Genomic DNA, 10478 nt, shown 5'->3' with positions numbered 1-10478 from the left:
TAATTCGAAATTGCTTGTTTATTGATTTTCTTGAAAATAGGTATTATTGTAATTTAAACTAATTAGAAAATATTAGTATACGTAAATTTTATCCGAATAAGAAAATATTATTTGTGAGAGTTTTCAGGGTGTTTATCTTAAAAAAATAATTTTCATAAATTTGATAATATTAAAATAATTTTATAATTAGTTAGTTTAATAATAAAAAAGAGAACTAAAATTTCTAAAAAACGATTTTATAAATTTTCTTCTCTTTCTTAAAATAATAAATTTGTTCACACTTAATAATCTTTTTCAAAGAGTTATAATTCTTATAATATTTTAGATAATAATTTTAACACTGATTGACTTAATAAATAAATAAAAAATAAATAAAAAACTAATTGACTTAGTAATAATTTAATTTAATATATTATATTATTCTAGACCGTAGATGTATGTTATGGCTCAAGATCTATAGTTTTAAAGAAGGATTTTTCAAAAATTAATAAAAATATATTGTGGATATTTAGTCAGTTGATTTTGTTCAAAATAAATATATTTCAATAAAAGTTATCACTTCAAGCAACATTATTACTATATACACACATATATGACAGGGCGTCGCCATTCATACGCATCAACTTAGCTATAGAAAAGCATCCATCGTAGAGGGTTTCAGCTCGCTCATCATAGTTAGCCAACCATAGAGTCCGTCATCATCGCAACCTAAATGCACGTGCCACGAAACTCTTTGGCAATTTGAAGCTCCACCACATTTCATCAATGACATTGGGATGTTAGCTGGTTAGGGCATGTCCAACCGAAAATCTCATTTTTCACTCCAAAATACAGTGAAACCAAAAAATGACGTGATTCGTCTCCAATCGAACGTCATTTTGCCCCGTAAACCATCGTTCTCTTCATTCGCGCCTTTCTTCCCAAAGTTCGGTAGAGATAAAAGAATTGTGCAGATGAACAGTGCAACGCCAATATTGGCGTCGCACTGTTCATCCGTGATCAAATGACATCAAAAATGACAGTCGGTTGGAGCAAAGCAAAAATGACAAACACTTGTTTGTCGTTCTATTGGAGTTGCCCTTACAACCTTTTGGCCCAGCTCCCTCCAAACTAACTAGTCTACCCCTACTTGCTCTTAGGCATCGACATTACGGAACTGACCTATGACAGAAAAAGCAGAATCAAGTAAAGCAATCAACCATCAAATCAAAGGGAGTGCGACATGTGTCTAAGACAGTTTGTACTTAGAGTATTAATATATGTATTTTAATTTCTTTATTGGTGAAACATTTTTTGTAGCCATCTTATTTCTATTAAAAAAGAGGTGAAGAGTAATATTTTGGAGGATGTTTGTAACTTTTTGGCATTTTCTATGGATATTTTATTTGATTGCTTATTTCCCACATAATTGTCTCTCTATATTTCTCTATTTGTCTATCTTCTCACTAGTTCTTGGGTCGTACTCAATGAGCTCGCCTAATGTTGTTAGTAAGGTTAGGTATCATTCACGGATAAGCTTAGAACCAACAATAAAATTGACAAACTTATTTTGAGATAATAATATAATTTGTAGATGTGGTTATTTACATGGGTATGTTAGGAAGGTCGATTTTTTTTTTATAAAAGCTAGAGTTTGTTGAAATGGAAGTTAGAAATTTTATTTCTAATTATACAAAAAAATGATAATATTGTAGTTGCATGCTATAATATTCGTAGTGGCAGAGTGAAAGATTAGTATCTTGATTTTGTATGAAGATCATACGCTATATATAAGAATATTACAAATGACATCATTTTTTTATGTAGAAAATCCTAAAAAAAGGGAAGAACTAAAGGGTCTTGCTTAGTTGAAATATTTTCACTAATGTATGCCGTATATTATGAATGATATCCTTCTACTTAATTTGCGAAAGCTTTGATACAATATGGCAGGTATAAACTATAGATGATGACTTTTATGGTAGAAGTTGGAAGAGCTTTAAGGTATTGGAGTAGTCTCTAAGGGATTGTTTTTTATCATTCTCTTTTTATGAGAGGAAATCAAAGACCATGAAATTTAGTATGATTCATTATTTAATATTAAATGTTAAAGTTTGTGGTGACATCATTCTTTATCTTTATTGGTGATGACATACATCAATAATATTGGCAACAATAGATGATGAGCTAGTCGACATCCACATTGGTGATTATAAACATTGTTGGTGACAATATGCAATGAAGTTAATGGGTGTATGTGTTTTTGTGTTGATGGTGTGCATCAATGTTGGTAGTGATTATGAGGTGTGAAGCAAGTGAATGTCGTCATTTGTGTTGATGGTGACCATCAGTTTTATAGTTGATGTCATACATTAATGTTATTAGTGACATTGTGTTATGATGCTATTCGACGCAGGTGCTTATCCCAAGAGTGTAGATCGACCTAATAGGAGAGGTATGCATTGATATTATTGGATGATGGTGGTATTTGGACATAAGTTGTGACTCCATATGATCTAATAGAATAATTGAATGTCTAATTTTAAACTTTAACTCAACCTCAACAAAATAAATTAGTTGATTCTTAAATTCAAAGCAATATTACCAATAAAATATTATTTCATTTTCATTGTTATATATATATATATATATAATTCAGTTTATGATGAATCTAAACGTCAAAATAATTCATACTATATTACAAAAGAATTTCTTAAGTATTTAGAGGATTATGGATCTACCTTCCTCTATTTCATTGATCTCAAATCACATAATCAATATCAAATTAAAATACTGATAGCAATTTGTTTAAATATTCAATTAATTATTAAAGAATAAATAAAGTCTAGTAAAATATAATTAATTTGAGTTATCAAAGTGTGCTTAATTTCATGGTCATCATTTGTACTTTTACAACCCACTTTCAAATAAATATTAGAGATATTAAATGATACTAGTTATGAGAGGTTCACTTGCAAATAACTTTTTTATTTCATATGAGTTCATACAAAAAATTAGGGATGATCAGAATTAGTTCAAAATATCATTTATATTCAATTTATTGGAGTTATCAGAATATGTAATGAATCAGTATAATGCACGTCCTAATGACTATTTATGTCTCAACTTTTACTTATAGCTCCTCTTAACCTCCCATATCCGAATATTGCAAGTGGGATCAGAACATAATAGAATAACATCCCATACTTGCTTTTAATAAGTGTGGTCAAAATCTCTTTCGCATCCACACAAGACAGATAGGATCAAAATAGAACATGCAAGCCACTTATATCATTTCAAAGAATGTACTTATCATATTATATAATTAAGAGCTCCTCTAATATTATGCCATGAGTTATGCTTTCTAAATGCAATAATAAGTAATAATAACTTTAACAAATAATTATGATGATGCTTGAAGTACCAAAATCGTCTATGGTAATTCATGTTGCATGTATACAAATATGTCCACTAGACTTTTTTATTTTAATTATAATTTTAGAAGAATATTCAGAGTGGTGTTTTAAGCCTTCTTAAATAACTATTACAAAAATCAGAAATGCCTCATTTATTTAATACGCATAATATTCGGTGTTGAGAAAACTAACCGGTAAAAATTCAATTTTTTATAGTTAAAATATTTAAAATAAAGCATTCAACAACATACTAAAAATTACATGATTAAAATGTCATAAAATAAAAATAAAAACAAATTTTAAATCACATCTTTTATAGAATTTTTTGTATTTAAAATCAAATATAGTAGTAAAAAATATGCATTGTGCTCTATGAAATCCCTAACTAGCCTGACGGATGATACCTGAATTTTGACCTCTGGATTCTCTCCCTTTCTTTCTCTCGTGTGGGGGGGGTTAGGGTTTAGGAATGACTATAGTTAAGAGATTATATGGATATTATATTTTCATTTTGCAAAATCAATTTACAAGAACTTAAACAAAGATTAGATAACATCAAGAACTTAAGCAAAGATTAGATCGATGTTATCTTTTCAAATACAAATAAAGTTCCTAATCTTAAAGATATAAGGAATGAAATAACTAATCATTCTCTTCTTTTTTTTTGCAATTTAGGGATGACTATAAATTTTTATAAACATGTTTTTAATTTTTTTTTGAGAAAAATAACTTTTTTAAAAGCTATAATAAAACAACAACAAAAAACGGCTGCCAAACATCATCTCATTTTAAAAAGCTACAATAAAAAAAACGGTTGTCAAACATCATCCCAAATAAATTCTTATTATGCAATATCATATAAATTAGTGGTTTCGTTTAGGACTATTTTCTTACTGTTTCTTAAAACAATTTTCTAGTAAAAAAATTAAAATTTTTGTAATAAAAAACTGCTTTAAAAAGTAGTAAAAAAGTCGTCACAAACAAAGTCTGAATATTATAAAATGAAAAAAATTAAATTTATGAAATTCAAAAATTTGAAATATATTTCAACAAAAGAAACAAATATTAAATCTTTTTATTTTTGTAGAGAGATTTCAACTTTAAATGTGGTGGGGTCAGATGTCAGTATGAAAATAATCATACCCTCTGCTTGTAAATCTCCACCGCACAATATTAGTTGGGCCTAACATACAAATCTGTCAAACTCAGCGCTTAAAAAGCCTAAGCCTATCACGTGATGGATACATTCCAACAATGCGCCAATGCTTTGGCAGCGACGTTTTGTTTTGTATTTTAAAATTTTTTTCCTTATTTATTGTTTTTAAAATTTAATTTTAATTTATATACAAATTATATTTGAAATTTTGGATATATTTGGGCAGCTTTTTCATTATAAACACATTTGTTTGATTATTAATTTTTTTTTTAATTATGATAAGAAAATGCTTTTAAGAAACAGATATTCTGAAACGTAATATCGGGAAGAAATCTATTATTGTTTTTTTTAATTATAATATATGGAAGAAAATAATTAGAGATGAAATCGGCTTGTCTTTTGAGCATGCAAATAAGATTATAAAATGCATCATATTGTATATGAAATAGAAATTATTTTCTTAGAATTTGGATAATTATATTTATTGAAGGCATAATTGTTATCTTTATTAGATAATTATCTTCTTAATCCTACTTTGAAAATATATTTGTTATATCTTGCAACAAAAAATAATCAAAATTTAATTTTCAAAAATTTAGAAAATCATCAAATCATTGAAATATTTTTTTTTTCATTTTTCAAATTCAAAAGTGGAATAGAGTCTTAAAATCTCCTATGATTTTGGTGTGCTAGGGGTGGATTTAAGTTGGGGGCCTTGGGGGCATGGCCCCCCACTGGATGTATGATTAAGTATGATTAAGGGTTTGCTTAGGATTGCTGCAGTTGTCAGTAAAGCAGATTGTGAAGTTATTGTAATAAAAGTTGATATTTAAAGTTGTGCAGAAATTAGAATATTTTATTTGGGAAGCATAACTGTTGAGCTCATGTGTTGTAGTTGTATGAGAAAAAATTACTTTGATATACTTTAATATATTGAAATGAAAAAAAAAATTATATGAGAGATTTCTTAAATTAAATATAATTATAACATTAAATTCAAAGAGAAATTGCGCAGAAAATAGTAGAGACTTGGAAGAATAATATTTATTCTTTGATATTCCTATTTATAAAACTTGCTCTGATATTACCAATTGCTACAACAACAGTCGAACTAAAATTCTCTGCAATGAATATTATAAAGAACCAACCATTTATGCAATCGTAAAAAAGACTTCTGAATGAATGAATGTCTACTTATATTAACAAAGATATATTCAATAGTATTGATAATAAAATGATTATAGAACAATTTTAAAATATAAAGACTTGGCGAGACATATTATCATTTATATGTAAGAAGAATATCAAGATTTAACATTGTCAATTATAATTTTTTTATTTATCATTGATATGTCCTCAAAAATTATCTTGATCGGTCACAAATCTTGATTTAAATATGACTCATAAACTATCAAAATTAAATCCATGACCATTAAAATTCCAATTTTTGTTAGTCAAACTAAAAGTCTAAAAGAGAAGAACCCAATAACATCAACATCGGATCAATCCAAACTCACATGGATTCACATCAAGGCCCGAAACATATTTGGAAGCTTCAAAACATTAATTGGATGACAAAATGATATGCATGTGTGACATGCTTATAGTCGAATCAAAATGTTCGACAAGACAAATCTAATGAGCTCAAGATCGTAAAATTTTGACATAATTAAGACACTAAAATATTCGATAAATGATATATGATCGATGGAGTTTATATCAGTCATCCATTAAACACTCTCAACATGGCCTTAATATTCTTCATATTTACTGATCATGGCACTCCCGAAAAATTAGAAATGAACTCCTCATTCTTCACAAATGGAGGAGGAGATGAAAAACAAAAGTTCTCTATTGCTTTCTCAAGCTTGCACCACCAACCATATCTTCTCGAATATCAACAATTGTTGGACTTCCGGATATTCATTGGTTGTTGTTAGATATTTTCCCAACTATCAAACATTTCCAAACATCTACTCAACGACTGATTATTACTGCATCTTCATCAATTACTAGACATTAATGGAAAATTCTTTGTTATTTAATCTACATTAAGGGGGCCAATCTTCCGAAGTTTTAAAATCTCTTTAGCATATTGTCTTATCCCCGATATTGAGTCAAGGGATGAGTTGATGTCATCCAACAATGGTACTCCACATCCTCTTCAGAATTGATATCATGTAATGTGCTCTATGCAATGTGTATTTATTACATTGAATCAGTACCCTCCTCCAAGGATAAATATTATTTGTAATAAACCATCAATATTGATGGATTCATTCAAACTAGACCAGACCTAGTGGCTTTTTCTCATTTCAGGATTTTCTACATAAAAATTTTGATGTCTCTTATTACTTTCACACCTCTCTATCTTTATCTATTTGTATGATAAATTTTTGTACAAAGTTAGGATGCTAAATTCTCTATCTCTCTGCCACCGTGAATACTCCAAGATGTAACAATCATATATTCTATCTTTTTATAATGACAATTAAAAAAAATTAGAAACGCCAATATTGGTCCCAAGTCCGGATGAACATGTTGAGAGTTTTTTTTTTATTTATTTAATAATTGTGCACCACATGAAAATAATAATGGTTCCACCTTGGGTGCTATGTATTTGTACCCCCGCGACAAATCCGACATCTTTCTGTTGCGGTTGAGCTTTCAATGATTGATATTCTACATCACCATGCATCCAGATTGGTTTGTTGGTTGGGAGCTTTGTCTACCATTCAAGAGATTTTGGGTTCAAATCTTGAGTATGTGACACGTGTACGAATTTACTTTAATTGACCTAAATATTATATTAAAAAAATTCTACATAAGCATCCCTGCCTTAAGAAGAAAAGATAAAATCCTTCATCTCATCATGGCAGTTTCTTCGGGCTGATGGAAAGTATTTGCCAGCTCCAATGGTATCTTGTTGTTAATGCAAGTTATATTAATTAAAAAATTAGAGGTTTCACAAACAGTGAGGATAGAGGAAGGACGGCTGAGCTCCGCTAGGGTTTCGTCTTTTTTTCCCTGCTGAGCTTCTACTTTTCCGCCTCCCCTCCGGCTAGGCTGGAGGATTCTCTTCAAGGAGCCTTCCCTCCTCTCATCTGATTTTCCCCCTCTTTCCTCTGCTAGTACTCTTGCTCTTCCTGCTTCCTTGCGCAATTGGAACCAGATTTTTGCACCGGCTACTTCCTCCACCCCTAAAGTCTTTAGTTTCACTCATCATCCTTCAGAACCAGACATTATACCTTTCTCTAGTGAGATACTAGCTAAAGGGAGTGATGACTGGAGCTTAGGCCTTGTCGGTTACTCCATTGGACGAAGGCCCTTCTATGAAGCGCTTTTGGGAGCATTAAACAAAACGTGGTATCTTAAATATTCTCTAAAACTCTTATCTCTTAGTGATGGTTTCTTCTTGCTGCGTTTTTCGTGTGTTGAAGATTTTGACATGGCTTGGTCAAAGGGGGTATGGTTTATGCTTGGTAAACCATTTGTTCTTCAAAAATGGCACCCCAAATTTAAGCCGAAGAGGGAGAACTTCTCTTTGGTTCCAATTTGGGTTAAAATACATTACCTTACTTTGGCATGTTGGAATTCGGAGGGCATTTCGAGAATCGCTAGTAAGATTGGTGTTCCATTAGCTGCTGATCATCTCACCGAGCATAAAAGTCGTCTCACTTTTGCCCGGGTTTGTGTTTTGGTTGACTGTAATGACACTTATCCTGAAGTAATTAAAGTTTCTTTGGATGGGGATGTTGTGGATCTTAAGGTGCAGTACGAATGGAGACCGTCTCCTTGTGAACATTGTAAGTCGTTAGTTCACTACTCTTCTTCCTGCCCTTTGAACCCTTCTCCAGCTGGGAATGATCCTGTAGCTTCCAAACCTTTTTCTCGTGGGAGAAGTTACAACAAGAAACCTACAAACCGTTTTCATTCCAGACCCACTCGGTCTGATTCTAAACCTAAGGATGCTTCCACCTCTGCTCCGACTGTTGCTAACTTAGCACCCACTATCCCTCTCCATACCAATAGCATCGGTCAACCTCTATATTACCAAGCTCATTCACCACCTCCACCTTCCTCTATTGGGAATCTTCAAGCATCCAGCATTGTTGAAATCATTCCTCCTACTGAGGCGCTTCCCACAGTGGGCACTCCAAATGAAGCTACTTTATCTAATTCCATTGTTGCTAGCATTCCCAACCATAATATCCCAACTGAAGAACACTCGGCTTCTTCATGCTCTGTTTTGGCTTCCACCAAAAAGACATCCACTAGTATCACCTCTCTCAACAAATTTGAGATTTTAAATTCTCAAATTGCTTCGGATCCGCAAGAGAATTTTGTTTCAAGTAGTGACTTGATTGATAATTTGATCAAACAGCCAGGTAAAGGCAAGAAGCAAACTGCTTCAGAAACTTCAAAAAAGTCTGCAAAGGGTAAGCAGAGCAAAAATCCCAAACCCCATCTACTTCCTAATGTCCCTTCTTTCCATTGGTGTGTGGAATGTTAGGGGGTTCAACCGTCCTGAAAAAGTTCTTAGCTGCAAACGACTCATCAAGTCTTTCAATCTTGGCATGCTTTGTATGTTGGAAACTCGGGTGCACGCTCCATCTCTTTGTGACCCTTTTTTTGTCTCCTCTCATTCTCTTTTTTCTTATGAAGACAGTCAACACAATTTTAATCTCTCATCCTTGGGTTGGATTTGGATTAAATGGAATGCTAGCAAACTTAATTTTTTTCCTTCAATGGTGACCCCGCAGATGATCAGTGGTATGATTAAAGTTGGTAATCACTCTCCTTTTCAGTTCACTTTTGTTTATGCTTCCAATAATGCCTTTGATAGGAAAGCTCTTTGGAACTCTATTAGTATGGTTGCTCCTTCTAATGGTATCACGTGGGCCATTGCTGGGGATTTTAATTGTTGTCGTTATGCTACTGAAAAATCTGGTGGTTCTGTGCTTCATCATTCCAATTTGATAGATCTCAACTCTATGATATTTGATAATAATATGTTGGATTTACATTCTGTGGGTTAATCAGCAATCAGATAATCTAATTTTTATCAAGTTGGATAGAGCCCTTGTTAATTAGGACTGGGTGAAGCTTTTCCCTAAAGCTTATTGCTCCTTTCAGAGCCCGTCCTGCTCGGACCACTCCCCTATTATTTTCCACTCAGGTTTGAATTTTTTCTCTCATCACAAGTTTCTTTTTAAGAATTTCTGGACTAGTGAAGACAGATATTGGATGTTTCTCTTAAATGCTTTTCAATGCCTATTACTGGAAACCGTTTATCCCATCTTTGTAACACTCTGAGGTTATTAAAAGGGGATATTAAAAAGCATCAATGGGCTAACTCTCAATCCATCAATCTGCAACTTGATACTCTTCATGCCAAGCAACTGGATCTACTTGCTCTATTCTATAACAATCCTTCGAATGTTTCTATTGGGGCTTCCCTTAAAGATATCAATTCCAAAATTATAGCTGCCACCTCAATGCAAGCTAACTGGGTTATTCAAAGAGCCAAGACAAAATGGCTAACCCATGGTGAGGATGATCTTAAATTTCTGTATGCTAAAATCAGGAGTCGGAACGGCAGCACTAGTTCTGCCGTTAACTTATTTGCTTGCAACCCAAATACTGATAGAAGGGAGGTGCTTAACTCCATCATCAATTACTTCCAGGAATTGTTCAATCCTACTCCTTATTTCTCTTCGTTGGATAACTTTCCTATTGGTAATATTGTTACAAACTTATATGATAGCCTTCTTACTTCTCCTATATTAGAAGTAGAAATTAAAACTGCTGTCTTCAAGGGCTCGTCTAATTCCTCCCCGAGGCCAGATGGATTCAATTATCATTTTTACAAATCTGCTTGGCACATTATTGGTCCGCACGTCTGTAAGGCCATCAGATACTTCTTT

Source organism: Dendrobium catenatum, unplaced genomic scaffold, assembly GCF_001605985.2.
Source record: "Dendrobium catenatum unplaced genomic scaffold, ASM160598v2 fragScaff_scaffold_1679, whole genome shotgun sequence".
Lineage (NCBI taxonomy): Eukaryota > Viridiplantae > Streptophyta > Magnoliopsida > Asparagales > Orchidaceae > Dendrobium > Dendrobium catenatum.
Note: the sequence above shows the minus strand (reverse complement) of the source record.